Genomic DNA, 14,421 nt, shown 5'->3' with positions numbered 1-14,421 from the left:
TGACACCAATATGCACCCAGCAATCTGGTAGGAGATGAAGACAAGAGAAAAAAATAAGATAAATCAGGCGATGGGCGGAATGAAATGTTGGAGGGGCACTTATATAGGAAAAGCTTCTGTGAGGAGGAATCACTGGGACTGAGCTCTGAATGGTGAGGAGAGAGCTCTGGAGACGAACACTCCAGGCAGAGGTAACAGCAAGTGCAAAGACCTCAAAGAGCTTCACAGACATGAAGAACAAAAGGGTGGCCAGTGTGGATGGAGAACGGTGAGTCAGAAGTGTAACAGTGGAAAATTGTAACGGTGGGAAACTGTAACCCACCCCACCATTCTTTTGACAGTGTATCTGTAAGTGCTGACTCTGACTTACATGTAGATGTAGCTTATAAGACGAACAGCATGTTTGTAGAAGAATCCTAAGAACTAACTTCAAATAATACAGACCTCAACCTTCAGGCATCCCAGCTCCGGGAGATTTCCTGACCTTCCTTGGAGCCAGGATGACTAAACCGGGATGACACACACTGGACCTTCACCTGCCTTATCAGAATGGACCGAGCTCCTCTGCACGTAGAGAACTTTCCAACTCCCTCCCTTGAGCGCTTTGTTTGGTTACCTCCCGCTCCTTAGAAAAACCTCTGCCTCCAAGGAGAGGTAGAGATGGGCTTTGTGACCTCCTAGGTCCCCCACCTTCCAGATGGTCAGCATCTGCAAACAAACCACTTTCCTTAACTTGAGCACCAGCCTCTCCAGTACTGGCGTTTGTAGAGGCAGGAAGCCCAACCTGTGTTTTGGTTACAGGTGATGGACTGAGGGGAGGGGAGACAGAGGCAGGAATGCACAGGGCCTCGGGAAGGAGTCTGAGTTTTGTATGAGGAGTAACTCCCAACTCTTGCAGTGTGAGGACAGGCCAGACAGGAGCTGCTCCTAAGAAGGACTTAAGCCGGAGGGGACCCTGAGGGCAGAGGAGGTGATGTGCCTGTGACACGGGTGCCAACGGGATACGGGGTCATTGGAGAGCAGCCCAGGAGCTCAGCCCAGGGCTTCATAGGTGAGAACCTTTATAAGGGAAAAAACATTTTCAATCTGGTCTAGGACCAAACCTTTTTGATTGATGTAATTCTAAATCTACTTCTGAGAAGAAATGAGCATTCTTACTAAAATGCTTAACTTAATCAATTTTCCGATCAGTTCAATGAATCAGGCTTTGTCTGGGAATCTAATCACCCAACCCCCTACCTACTACTGTCAGTCAGTCAGTTGTCTTAGTATTTAGTCAGCTGTTGAACCAAATAATCTTTCTTTTCTTTTGGTATCTTATCTTAATAACGATCTAACCATTCTCTTTTCCTACAAAATGCCCCTACTAGGAGCAAATCTTTGAGTTGGCCTCATGGAGGCCTTTTAACTTGCAGCAAGATTGTAATAAAATATTGACACGTGCTTCCCATTGTATTGTCTGAAAAGTTGTCTAACACCCTGGAGTGGGTGGCCAGTGCACACGAGAAGCCTTCCTCAGGCTCGCTGTGAGCCCGCGGCTCCTCCCCCAGGCCCTGCCTGTGCCCATGCTGTCCCCTGTCTCTGGCTGCACATGGCCTTGGTGTGGGGGCTCTGCTGAAACCCAGGCTCTGCCGGTGATTTGGTGAGGGGGAAGAGGAAGGCTGTTATGGGCACAGTTGTGTCTCTACTCTCACTCCCCCAGAAAAGATGCAGCAGTCCTAACACCTCGGTACCTCATAATAGATCCCACTTGGAGATAGGTTCTTTACAGAGGTAATCAAGTTAAAATGAGGTCATTGGGGTGGGCTCTAATCCAATACAACTGGGGTTTTTATAAAAAGGGGAAGTTTGGAGGCAGACCCACACACAACAAGAATGTCGTGTGAACATGAAGGCAAAGATTAGGGTGATGCTTCTGCAAGTGAAGAAATGCCAAAGATTCTCAGCAAAGTATCAGGAGCTGGGGGGAAGCATGGCAGAATCTTCTTCACAGCCCTTGACAGGAACCGACCCTACTGATACCTTAGTCTTTGACTTCCAGCCTCAAGAACTGTGAGGCAACCACTTCTGTTGTTTGAGGCACCCAGACCCCGGTACTTTGCCATGGCAGCCCCTGCAAACTAACACAAGGGCTTTAAAGGGAACATTATGAAACATGATCCTTAAAGCTCCTTCAGTATCCCCAGCATGGAGAAGCACGGGATCCCCCGCCCACCTGGTCCCAGCCCTTCCACCTTGCTGGCTTTTTTTCCATCTCCTCTCCCCGTGCTCCCTCATTTCCCTCATTATTCCCCCAACACCCTCTCAGGGAAAAGCAAATTTCTCATCTTGCATCATGCATAAAGGTCTCACTTTTCACCTGAAACAGCTAATCAGGCTTCATTTTTAAGTAGATATTTATACCAGCACACTATATGTCCACAAATCTTAAGGTAAAACTTGCTGAAGCCCAGGCTTTCTGCGGAGGCTCCTCCCCCGCCCTCCCTCCTTCCCGCACTGGGTCCCAGACCCTCTCAGTGCTGGGACTTCCCTCCCCTGGAGGTTCTCCTTCCAGGCAGAGAGGCCCTTTCACTTCAATCTCCCAAGGAAAAGATGCTGAAGATATCAAAAAGATAAATGTGGGAGTTAAAGATGGTGGTATCTTTCAGTGGCTTTTTTTTTTCCAGTTCCAGACTCTACATTGACATGGGAACAGGAAGTGCCTCTGGAGTTTTGTCCTTTTTTATTCCTGATGGTGGCCCCCACCTTACAAACTTCTAGAAGGGCACTGTGACTCCTCTCCCATGAAGGTGTTTTCCTCAGCACTGGGCCTGTGAGTTATTTAGAGCAGAAAATGGATGCCCCATGAGTTAAACTTGACACAGAGATAGACCTGGAGAGTTAGCAGCCAAGGTGAAAATAGCATAGAATTTAAAATAGTGTAGGAACTCTCTTCTCAAGGTGTCATTTTGGAGACTGAAATACTACTTTTCAAAGTCCAACATGACAGTTGCAACCTGTACAGAAGTAAACCGCCATTTAGTCAGCTGAGGTAGCTGGCTTTTAGACAGACAAACGCGATGCTCTCTCTTTTGTCCTAAAATCACATTCAGTATGGCAAGAAGCTTGCGCTGGACCTGCTGAGGGAACACGAGGTTCATGTGTCCCACCTCACATTCCTTCTGGAAAACACCATATTAAGTGAGATGGTTCATGAAGCGGAATTACCCATGATATTTAAATGGTTGTTTTCTCTCTCTGACCCCAAGTTGAATTTGATTTATAATGAACTTATATTATTATATGATAAGTTAGATAAATTGATATCATCTTAAAAGTTACCCAGAATTTCTTTAGATGAAAACAACCTTTGAGTGGAATTTTTTATTTCTTATTCTTTTATTATTGATTTTGGAAAGAGAGAGGAAGGGGGGAGAGAGAAACATCTGTTTGTTTTCCCACTTATTTATGCATTCATTGGTTGATTCTTGTATGTGCCCCGGCGAGGGACTGAACCTGTAGCCTTGACACACATCAGGACCATGCTCTAACCAACTGAGCTATCCGCCCAGAGCTGGAACTTTTTTTTAAAGGAGAAGCAACTGACTTTACTTTCAGCAATGTCAGGGGCATTAGATTATTTTGCAACAGGCCAAACCTCCCACTGACAAACAAACAAAAAAACACAACACAAACGCTGGACTCGAACAGTAGAGAAGGCATCAGAGTGCTACCACGGAAGCCAGGGCTTGCTTGAGGGGCAGGGATCTCTGAGAGAAGAGGAAACTCCTTGAGGTAAAGCCTGACATTCGATGCAGCTTTTCCCCCTTTAGGAATTTGCCAGCTCAGTCCTTTTAGGATGAGAGACAAGGGAGCTGGGAATGAAGGGATGAAGAGAAAGGGGAGCACAGGAAAGCGAATGTGGCCTTGGGAGATGCTTCTCAATGCTTTTGTCTGTCTGCGGAGTCATGCTGAGCAGCCAAAGGCAAAGTCACTGAAAAGAGGCTGAGCAGCTTCACCAGCTTCACCATGTCGAGGAGAAGGGAACTTTGCCATTTCCAGAGCTATGCCCCAGAAATATGGGTACATTCAAAATAGACTTAGGAATACAAAGACTGACATGCAGCCTCAAGTCAGTCCTGTCTGATTGGACTGCCTTGGAGAAGAGTTCTGGGCTGTCAGCTGACACTAGGTCACCGTTGTCCACTGACCTGTGGTTACAAAAATAAGCAGAGGCTGTAAAGCAGCTCAAGAAGGTAGCCCTGTGCAAAAATTCTCGGACTGATATGTTCTTCCCCAAGGTCAGTGGTATCATGAGACTTGGCTAGCAGCACCTGTCCTTGGGCTAGGCACCCCTCTGAGTGCAGTATGCAAAGAGGCATTAAGATGTGTTCTGGTCCTCCAGGGGCTCCACATCTGCAGGGGAAAACCAATAAGCAAAAAAGTTGATGGTCACTGAGTTACAAGCGCTATGAAATAATTTAAAAATGTCCTGGGAACTTGGGGAAGGGCCACCTAATCTATCTTTGAGGTGGGGGGGTACATAAAGCCAGAGGGGCTTCCAAAGGAAGTAAAAATCTCAGCCGAGTCCAAATGACTAGCAGGATTTTCCCAGGTGAAGAAGCTGAAAGGCAGTAAAAACAGTTGTGAGAATAGATCCTAACACTTCTAATTACAGACACCCCCCCCCCAACAAACAGTGTTTATACTTGTATGAGATGATGGAATTTTTAAAAATATTTTAATTTATTTTTTACTTTTTAGAGAGAGGAGAAGGGAAAGAGAAAGAGAGGGAAAGACATATCAATATGTGAGAGATACATGAATCTGTTGCCTCTTGCACACTCCCAACTGGGGACCTGGCCCACACCCAGGCATATATCCTGACTGAGAATCGAACCAGCAACCTTTTGGTTCACAGGCCGGCATTCAGTCCACTGAGCCACACCAGCCAGGGGAAGAGATGATGGATTTTAAGTGAAGTTATTGTGGTAATTACATCACAATATATGTAAGTCAAATCATTATGCTATATACCTTAAACTTATACAGTGTTGTATATCAATTATATTTCAATGAAAGAAACATTAAAAAGCAGAGGGAATGGTACATGCAAAGCGAGACATAGAGCATGGTTTGTACAGCAAACAGCAAGTAATTCTATTTGATGAGCATGCAAAACACCATGTGGGGGAGAATCAAAAAGGAAAACTGGAGAGAGAGCGACTTATACTAGGAGTTACGGGGATCCTGGAGTCACGTTAGCAATTTCAGCAGTCTTCTTTAAATGGTACAGTGACCGAGGGCAGTGCTGCCTAGAACCCCATCATTTTGCTTCTTCTGGGAGCACTGGTTATCTCATATGATGAGCTCTAACCATCTAATTGTGCACATGACTTTGACGAATAAACTGATCAATGAAGAGGCTAAAATTACGATACAATTAGGGGGCATATCAATTGTAAATTGCTAAATTACAATTTTAGCAATTTAGTATATGCTAAAATTAGGGGACATATCATAACGTCTTGGCTTGATAAAGTGGGCTTAAAAGGGAACATAGATGAAAGATATTTGGCAGTCAGACCTGGCTGATTGGCCTTAGTGAATGAGGATGAGGGAGGAGTCAAGGATGATACCTAGGTTTCTAGTTTGGGCAACTGAAGTAATTGTCTTATGACAAACAATTATAATCTTGTACTTTAACTACATTCTAGAATGAAAGCATCTAAGATCAAGAAATTCAGAACCACAAGAATTTGCAGAATGACTGACTACTTGTCAGTCACCTCTATATCCATTCATTCCTTACAATAATCCAAAAAGGTTAACACTATTCCTTTTTTCTATTTGGCAAATAAGACAACTATTTTAGATTCTCCCAGTTTGCAAATGGGTGACCTAACATGCTGGCTGGATGACTGAGAATTTGGGTCCAAGAATATCTTACCCTAGAAACTTAACTCTTAATATTAACATTTTCCAGGAGATTGTGCTTAGATTTGAACATAAGGCTGCTTTGAATTAGTTCTGAAATCCACTCAGTTTGGTGTGATTCACAAAACTGGTCCCACAAACTATGGATTAGTTGGCATTTCTAGGTCCTCTTACACTGGGAGCCTTATATGTTGTGTATAGATGGAACTTGTTCTCGTGGATAAGGTGGGCCCAGCTCTGGGAGTGGAACTCTAAAGACATAGGGGCTGGGTTCTTAGCCCCTCTGATTTGTGGGAGGCTCAGAAATAGGAGCTCTCCCAAGACATTTAGTGCTTCTGCTGAGCAGCCCAACTTGTGTTGAGAACCAATTAGTGTCAGCGGCAAGTGCTGGGGCTGTTCACAGGAACATGAGCTGTACTCAGCAGCATGGGGTGGGCAGGGAACTAATGACAGCAGAGCTTCATTACGTCTCTCTCCCTCCAGAAAGAGCACACAAAAAATGCTATATCACATACTTCTCTGTGAATGCAGCAGGCCCCTTTTCTTTCTCTTGAAAATGGCAATCTGGGACATTTTTATCAGCTCATCCCCATGACCCTTGTGGCTTATTTCTGGCAAATCATCCCCAGACTGCACCTGGATTTGTTCCCTGGGTCTCTGGGCCCAAACTGGTCAGTGAACATAATACTGATAATCGTCAGCATAATCACAGCTCAGAACCTGCCAAACACTTTCACTTAGATGACCTTATTTCATCTTCACAACAGGCTCAGGAGATAAGCAAGGCAGGTTTTATCATTCCTCCCTTTAGTTCACAGCTATGGAAACTGAGGCTAGTGTGTGAAGTGAAACTGGTGAGTGGCTGCTCCAGGGCTAGTGCCACCATCATGGGATCCCTTTAGAACCAAGTGGAAATGAATGTGGGGCATATGGGCTCACAGAGTCTAAGGGACTCCTAGCCAAGGGGACCAGCTAAGTAGAGGATTCTCAAGGGCTGCAAGGAGTTGAGTGTGTAGGAGGAAGCTGGGCTGAGAGATGGTGCTGTGGGTGATTCCTTGGAAAAGGACAACTTCTGAGACATCCCCTGGGTACCTGGGCCTCATTTTAGGAGCTTCTCTGGGATCTGCCTGAATCTGTCTGGACAAGCCGATCACAGTCTTTTCTGCAGGTTAGAGAGCCAAGAATCTTTACCCACAGCTGCTGAGATAGGTTAGATCCCTCCCAGTCAGCCTAATAGAGAAATGCCAGGCATACTCTAATGCAGTGCCAACAAGCCACTCTTAAAAAATAACCCCCAGAGAAGAGTGGAAGTGGGTACCTGCTCCTCTTTCTCATGCTGTGCAGGTTTTTACATTGAGTCTAATGCACGTGGGCAAAATGAAGCATGTTTTCCTTTATAGGTGTTCATTGCTCCCCTCCCCTCCCCATGTATGTTTATTTGGATAAAGCTTGTATGTCTGTTTGAGAGGCATATTTGTCTTTAGTCACAGTGGCATGCCAGCTCCCTGTCCTGGGCCCCCAAAGCTCTTTGTGAAGTCTCTGTCTCTATCAAAGACAGCTCTCATCACCTTGGATTAAGTCCCATGCTCCTGAGCCTGTCTCTTTGTGTTCCCAGAATTCCAGTAAATGGAAGGAAGAAAGGGAAGCAATGAAAGGAGTGAGGACCCTGGTCAATTACATCACCTTGTCTACAAAGGGCAGCAATACTGTTTTCAATTAAAGAAACCTAGCATTGAGTCCTGGTTCTGCCACTTAGTTCTGCGATCATGAATAAGCACTTCCAATTTTTTTAGCTTGATTTCCTTAGTTATATAATGGCAATATTATAACACTGCCTGACTCAGAGAGATGTTATGAAGATCACTTAAGATAAAAGAAGGCAGACTCCCAGTCAAGATGGAGGTATAGGTAAACACACCTCATCAAAACGCCTCCAACACAACTATACCAAAAAAATACAACCAGACTACAAAACAAATATCACCCAGAATTATCAGAAAATTGAGCTGTGTGGAAGTCCGACAAGCAAGGATTTAAAGAAACCACATTCATTCAGATGGGCCACACTACTAAGACAGGGAGTCAAAGCAGCTCTACCTAATACACAGAAACAAACATAGGGAAGCTGCCAAAATGAGAAGACAAAGAAATATGACCTAAAGGAAAGCACAGAACAAAACTCCAGAAAAAAAACTAAATTAAATGGAGATAAGCAACCTATCAGACGCAGGGGTCAAAACATCGGTTATTAGAATGCTCTAGGAACTCACTAGGCACTTCAACAGTACAAAAAAGACCTGGGCGGAAATGAAAGTTACATTAAACAAAATTAAAAAAAATCTACAGGGAACCAACAGGGGAAGGGATGAAGCCAAGAATCAAATCAACAATTTGGAACGCAAGGAAGGAAAAAGTATTCAATCAGGATAGGAGGAAGAAAAAATAATTTAAAAAATGAGGATAGGCTTAAGAACTTCTGGGACATCTTTAAACATACCAACATCCAAATCATAGGGGTGCCAAAAGGAAAGAGGAAGAGCAAGAAATTGAAAACTTTTTTGAGAAAATTATGAAAGGAAACTTTCCTAATTTGGTAAAAGAAATGGACTCACAAGTCCAGGAAGCACAGAGAGTCCCAAACAAGATGGACCCAAAGAGGACCACACCAAGACACATCATAATTAAAATGCCAAAGGTTAAAAACAAAGAATCTTAAAAGCAACAAGAGAAAAGCAAATAGTTCTCTACAAAAGAGTTCCCATAAGACTGTCAGATGATATCTCAAGAGAAACTTTGCAGGCTAAAAGGGACGCAAGAAGTATTCAAACTATGAAGAGCAAGAACCTACAACCTATATTATCCTATCCAGCAAAGCTATCATTTAGAATTGAAGGGCGGACAAGGTGCTTCCCAGACAAGGTAAAACTAAAGGAGTTCATCCTCACCAAGCCATTATTCTATGAAATACTAATGGGACCTATGTAAGAAAAGAAAATCAAAATGATGAACATTAAAATTGCAATAAATTCACAACTATCAATAATTGAATCCATGCCCTGGCTGGTGTGACTCAGTGGACTGAATGCCTGCCTCAGAAGCAGGGGGTCACTGGTTCCATTCCCATTCGGGGCCAGGTCCCCAGTAGGGGACATGCGGAAGCAACCACACATTAATGCTTCTCTCCCTCTCTTACTCCCTCACTTTTCCTCTGTCTAAAAATAAATAAGTAAATAAATATTTAAAAATATAATTGAATCCAAATAACAAACTAAGCAAACAAGCAAAATCAGGAACAGAATCATAGCAACGGAGATCATTTGGAGGGTTATCGGCTGGGAGGAGGAAGGAGAAGAGTGAGGGAAAAGGTTCAGGGATTAAGAAGCAGAACTGGTAGGTACAAAATTTGACAGGGGGAGGTTAAGAACAGTATAGGAAATGGAGAAGCCAAAGAACTTATATGCATAATCCATGAACATGAACTAAGGGGGGGGATTGCTGAAGGAAATGGGGGTACTGGATGGAGGGGGGCAAAGGAGAAATAATTAGGACAACAGTTATAGCATAATCAATAAGTATATATTTTTAAAAAGATAAAACAAAGCAAAGAGCCTTAGAGGAAGTCTAGGATAGCCTTGTTGCTAGGACTTGCTTTATCAGCAGTTCTCACCAGGAGGGCTGCCTTATCAATCCCAGTTTTGGTATGAAAATTGGGAAAGCAAAAAAGAAGCATTGGGTTGGTGGTCTTCAGTTCAGTAAGACAGGCAGGCCAGGAGCATCAGGTAGAAGAAAGCCTTACTCTGAAACGCATCCCTTTCTCTGGGCTTTGTGATTTTACACAATGGGCAATGAATGTTACATTTATGATCTTAGCCTCCCGGTTTAGGAAAGAGAACCGTTTGCTGTTGAGCTACACAGGAATTAGGAAACAAGGCTGGGACTAAATCCCATGCCTCTTGAGGCCCATGACTGCACTCTTTCTCTCTATCGGCCACCTCAATGAGGAGGGAAATTTTGATTAGGGAATAGAGAAAAGAAGGGTGAGATTATTTTGAAGAATGGCTGTTTTAGGGAGACTAGGCCTGGAAGAAGAAGAGCTGTAGCAGTACATATCTAAAACCACAGCATAGGTTGAGGGTGTCTGGGAAAAGGAGAGAAAGTGTGGAAACTTCTTCATTACTGAATTCACTCACTCCTTCACTCTGATAGCCCTTTCAGTCATGTGGAAGCTGCAATGCTCAGACCCAGGCTGGCAACTCAGGGGCTGGAGCAGCTTGCAGAGTGGGGTAGGGGTGCCGGTAAGGGTGGGGAGGTCATTGGACACACCCACAGATGTTGTTAAAGGCATCAGGGTAAGTCTGAAGTAATAACCAAAGCCAAACAGACGTGTAGCCAGTTTATCAACCCAAAAGGACTGGTTGGAGAAAGATCTAGTTTCAAGGCCTCAGGACCAAAACTGCAGAGCTGAGTGAGAGGGTTTGACAGGCTTGAGCTGGACATAAGGAAGGCAGCCTGGGAAACTGCCTGAGTCTGTGGATTCCATAGTGAGAGGGAGCTGGGGAGATGGGGAGTCAGATGGAAAGGCACCAAGTTAAATCTTTAGAGTTAGGGAACCGCGGGAATGTTTCAGTGAGGGAAGGGGCGTGGTGGGTTTGCCTCCTAGAGAGAGCACTCTGGCCATGGTATGGAGGGTCAACAAGTAGGGCTCATTATGGTGGCGGGTGAGTAGTTAAAAGGCGACTGAGGTCCTGAATGCATTCAGTGACAATGGCCATGAAAATGAAAGATATTAAAGAGGCCAAATTCATTGAATTTAGTGATAATTAAATATGGGATGACTCATAAAGGGGAAGGAGGAATCAAGAATGACCGGCAGACTTACTGACCCGGATGCCAGAGAACTTAATGCAGCCTTCCACTTTGCCATTATTTTCAAACTCTCAAATCCTAGGTCACCCTACCCTTTTAGGCCTCAGTTTCTGCTTCTCAGAACAGGAAAGTTGATCTCGAGTAGTGGTTTTCTAATTATAGTCCTCAGGGCCACCCTGCTGGGTGTGGCTGGGCCTCAGGAAAGGAGCCCTGGGCTGGAGTCAGAAGATCTGGCTTGTGTTCTGCCTCTGACATAAGGCAAGACACACTTCTGAACCTGGGTCTTCTGTTGCAGAAGTGGAGATAATTATTCATTTACTCAAGAAATAAACATTCTGGACAAAAACATAATGAAAAGAATGAAATTGGCCTGCACCTCATGGAGATCACAGCCTAGGAGAAGAAAGAGATATATAAACAAACAATTACAAAGGAGTTTGGTATGTGCCATAATGATGTGAACTGTGTAGAGGGAGGTGGCCCTAAGGGAGGAGGGACCGATGCAGTGTAGGGCTGCATCCAGACATAGGACAAGGGATAGATCAAGGGAACAGGCGCGATGGACTGAGGAAATCAGGCTCAGCCTTCCCTTGTCCATCCCCTCCCACCTTCTCGTCTCCTGCTCCCCCGCCCATTTTTATTCTTTCTGGGCACTTATCTCTCCCTTTTACCTTCTAAATAGCAGTCCTCTTCCCCACCTGCAGGTGAGGCCTTGAGGCATTCTTCAGTAAGCAAGACTTGGGATTAATTTCATATTTTCAACACCCAGCCAACAAAGAAATCAGCTGGCCCAATATCAAAGGGCAGACGCACCAATGGTCAGCATCAGGGCATCAGAGACAGGCCTCACTTCACCTTCTGTGAGCTAATACTGACATATGCAGACTCTTTGTTGCAGGTTCTGGAGAGCAGCTACTGCATTTAGTTCATAGTTCTATCCCTAGTGCTTTACACTGTGCCTGGCACATGGCAGGTGATTAATAATTGTGTGCTGAATGAATAAATCTCCATAGAATCTTTCGGTCTCAGAGGATCGTTGCCTCATTTATTTCCCAGCCTCCAGGCAGGACTGCATCTCAACCAACACACTTGGAGGTTGTTCCTACTCTCTTGCAGACTTCATGGCACCCGTCCAAGGAAGAGGCAGAGAGGTAGCAACACCTCATATTTAACTTTTTTTTTTAATTCAAGAAGTACATATTGAGCACCTCTTCTGTGCCAGTCTCTGGACACAGAGATAAATATGACCTCAAAAGTGTCACAGACCAGTTGCAGGACAGATGGTGCATTACCAATTGCCGTGCAGTGGAGGCCTAGGGAGGCAGGGATTGCTTTTCTGTAGGGATATGTGTGGGAGATGCTTGATCTGCACCTTGAAGAGTGAGTAGGTTCCCTCCAGGTGGGTAGGCTGCTGGGCTAGGACATTTGAGATGAGAGATGTCTACACACATAGTGTTAACAACTGTGCTACTCCAGGTGCAGATCCACAGCACTGCTTCCTTCGACGAGGAAGGCTGGTTATAAACAGACTGTCCTCTGGACTACACTGTGTGTTTAGTGACCATTGATTTACATTCTGACACAAGCTCCTCTGTGGAATTAGTAACAAATGGTCTGTAGCCAGGGAGCTGGTCTACGGACCGCACCGTGCCTTTGCAGTTTACCAAATGCTCTCACACGAGTTCAGGGGTTTTGTGCCCCCTCAGAAAAATTCCATGAGATTGGTAGGGCAAGTACCATAATACTTGTTTTATGGGATGGAAGTTGAAACTCGGAGATGTTAAGGTTAGTGTCACGCAGCAAGTAAGCAGTGAGGCTGGACTTTGAAGTTGGAATTGCCCTCCTGGCCTCCCACGCATCCAGGCTCTGTGGGAGAGCGCCACTGGTTAGTGAGATGGCTCCATGGTTAGCGAATCTCTAGGGACAAATGTCAGGGAGCGTGTCTGGAATCAGTGCATTATGTGTGTGACCTCATATGGCATTTCTCATGTTCGTCTGTCTCCTATTACTGTCCCCTCATAAATAGAAGCAGGGTGACTCGTCCTTTCCATCGGCCCACCCTGAAGCCACCCCCACCTGCCATCTCAGAAGGGCTCCTTCCAGCTCAGCTCTCTGCTTGGCATTTCACTACCTGAAAGGGGTTGACAATGCCCCTGCAGGGAGATTATCTCGTAGATACAATAGTCCTCTACTCAAAGTAGGCTTAACTTTCCCCAAATGCCATTCTGGGGCATGTTTTCTTATCCTGACCTTGGCACTGCGGTAAGCAGTCCTGTCTTCCCTTGGAACACAACTCTCTGGGCACAGCCTTTTTTATTTTTCAAGCGAAGAAGCCAAGAACAAGTTGAGACAGCGACAGGTAAGGGCCAGGAGGGAAGGGAGCGTCCGGCCTCAGGAACCTTCAGTCTGCCATCATGGTCTGGCCATTCCTCCAACCAGCAGGCTGGTGGGGAAAGTTCCAGCCCCAGGTCTGTGTTCCCACAGTCAAGTAACTGTGGCAACATTCTTTGAAACTGGAGCAAATTGCCTGCAGAGGGTTCATGGCTCTAACACCCAGCCTCCTGAAACAGTCGTGTGTCCTGATCTGTAGCGGTTCCTGCTTAGAAAGAGGCTCAGGCAGGCCTGCTGCCACCTACAGACCCTGTGCTGGGAAGCAGTCTTTATCCCCAGCCTTTTAGAAGTTGAGGAGGATAAAGAAGAGAACAATTAGAGAGATTCTCGCTCTATGCACCTTCCTGCACCTTGCCTGGAGTCCCATATTCTGACATAGTATGGTAATGGAGAAGAGAGAAGGATGGCATTCAGGAGACCATTTGTCCTGATTCCAGTAGGAACTCTACTTTGACCCAGGGCAACCCCCTTAACCTGTCTGGGCCTCTGTTTTCTGCTGTATAAAGTGGGGGTGCTACTGTCATAGCTGCCTCAGGAAGCGGAGGTGATCCCCACCAATGCCCAAAAGCTTTGGGGACGTGTCAGACTCCAGCTGTCCCCCACCCTGGCCACAGAGCCTGCTATGTTATTTACCTCTCTATTCTGTTTACTTAGATCCATTGGCCAAACATATTTTGATTTTTTTCTCTCCCTCTTGTCTTTAGAACAACTGTGAATGGTCCTCCTATACTGAGAAGTTTCTGTCTTTGTCCAACTGTGAGCATCTTGAAGTACGAGTCCTCACCTTGTTGGTATTCATAGGAGTCACAGAATGATGGATATTCCCCTGCCCCATCAGAACCCTCATAACTCCAAAATATTTCTTACATTTAACAAGCACTTAAATTAAGCTTACTATGCAGGAGGCATTATTGTGAACATTAAACATGTGTCAGCTCCTTTAGTACCTAGTACTGTTGCACCCACTTTATATATTAAAGTGTCTGGAACTCCTATCAGACCATTTCGCTTGTCAGTTTTTCCTGACATATTGGCATTCCTGGAGTCCCATATTCTAAAACAGTACTATAATGGAGAAGGGAGAAGGTATGTCTGATGATTTGAGATTAAATGCTAGTAATTCTGAATGGAAAATGGTATAGCTGTTTCAAGATCTTACATGACATTATTTTTTTCCGGAGAGGACTCCTGATTCTGAAGGCAGTTAGGAGAACATATCGGGTTAACAGATGCTGAGACTAAGCTGAT

This window comes from Artibeus jamaicensis, unplaced genomic scaffold (assembly GCF_021234435.1).
Source record: "Artibeus jamaicensis isolate MK-2021 breed Jamaican fruit bat unplaced genomic scaffold, CSHL_Jam_final contig_585, whole genome shotgun sequence".
NCBI lineage: Eukaryota > Metazoa > Chordata > Mammalia > Chiroptera > Phyllostomidae > Artibeus > Artibeus jamaicensis.
This window is presented reverse-complemented; position numbering follows the sequence as displayed.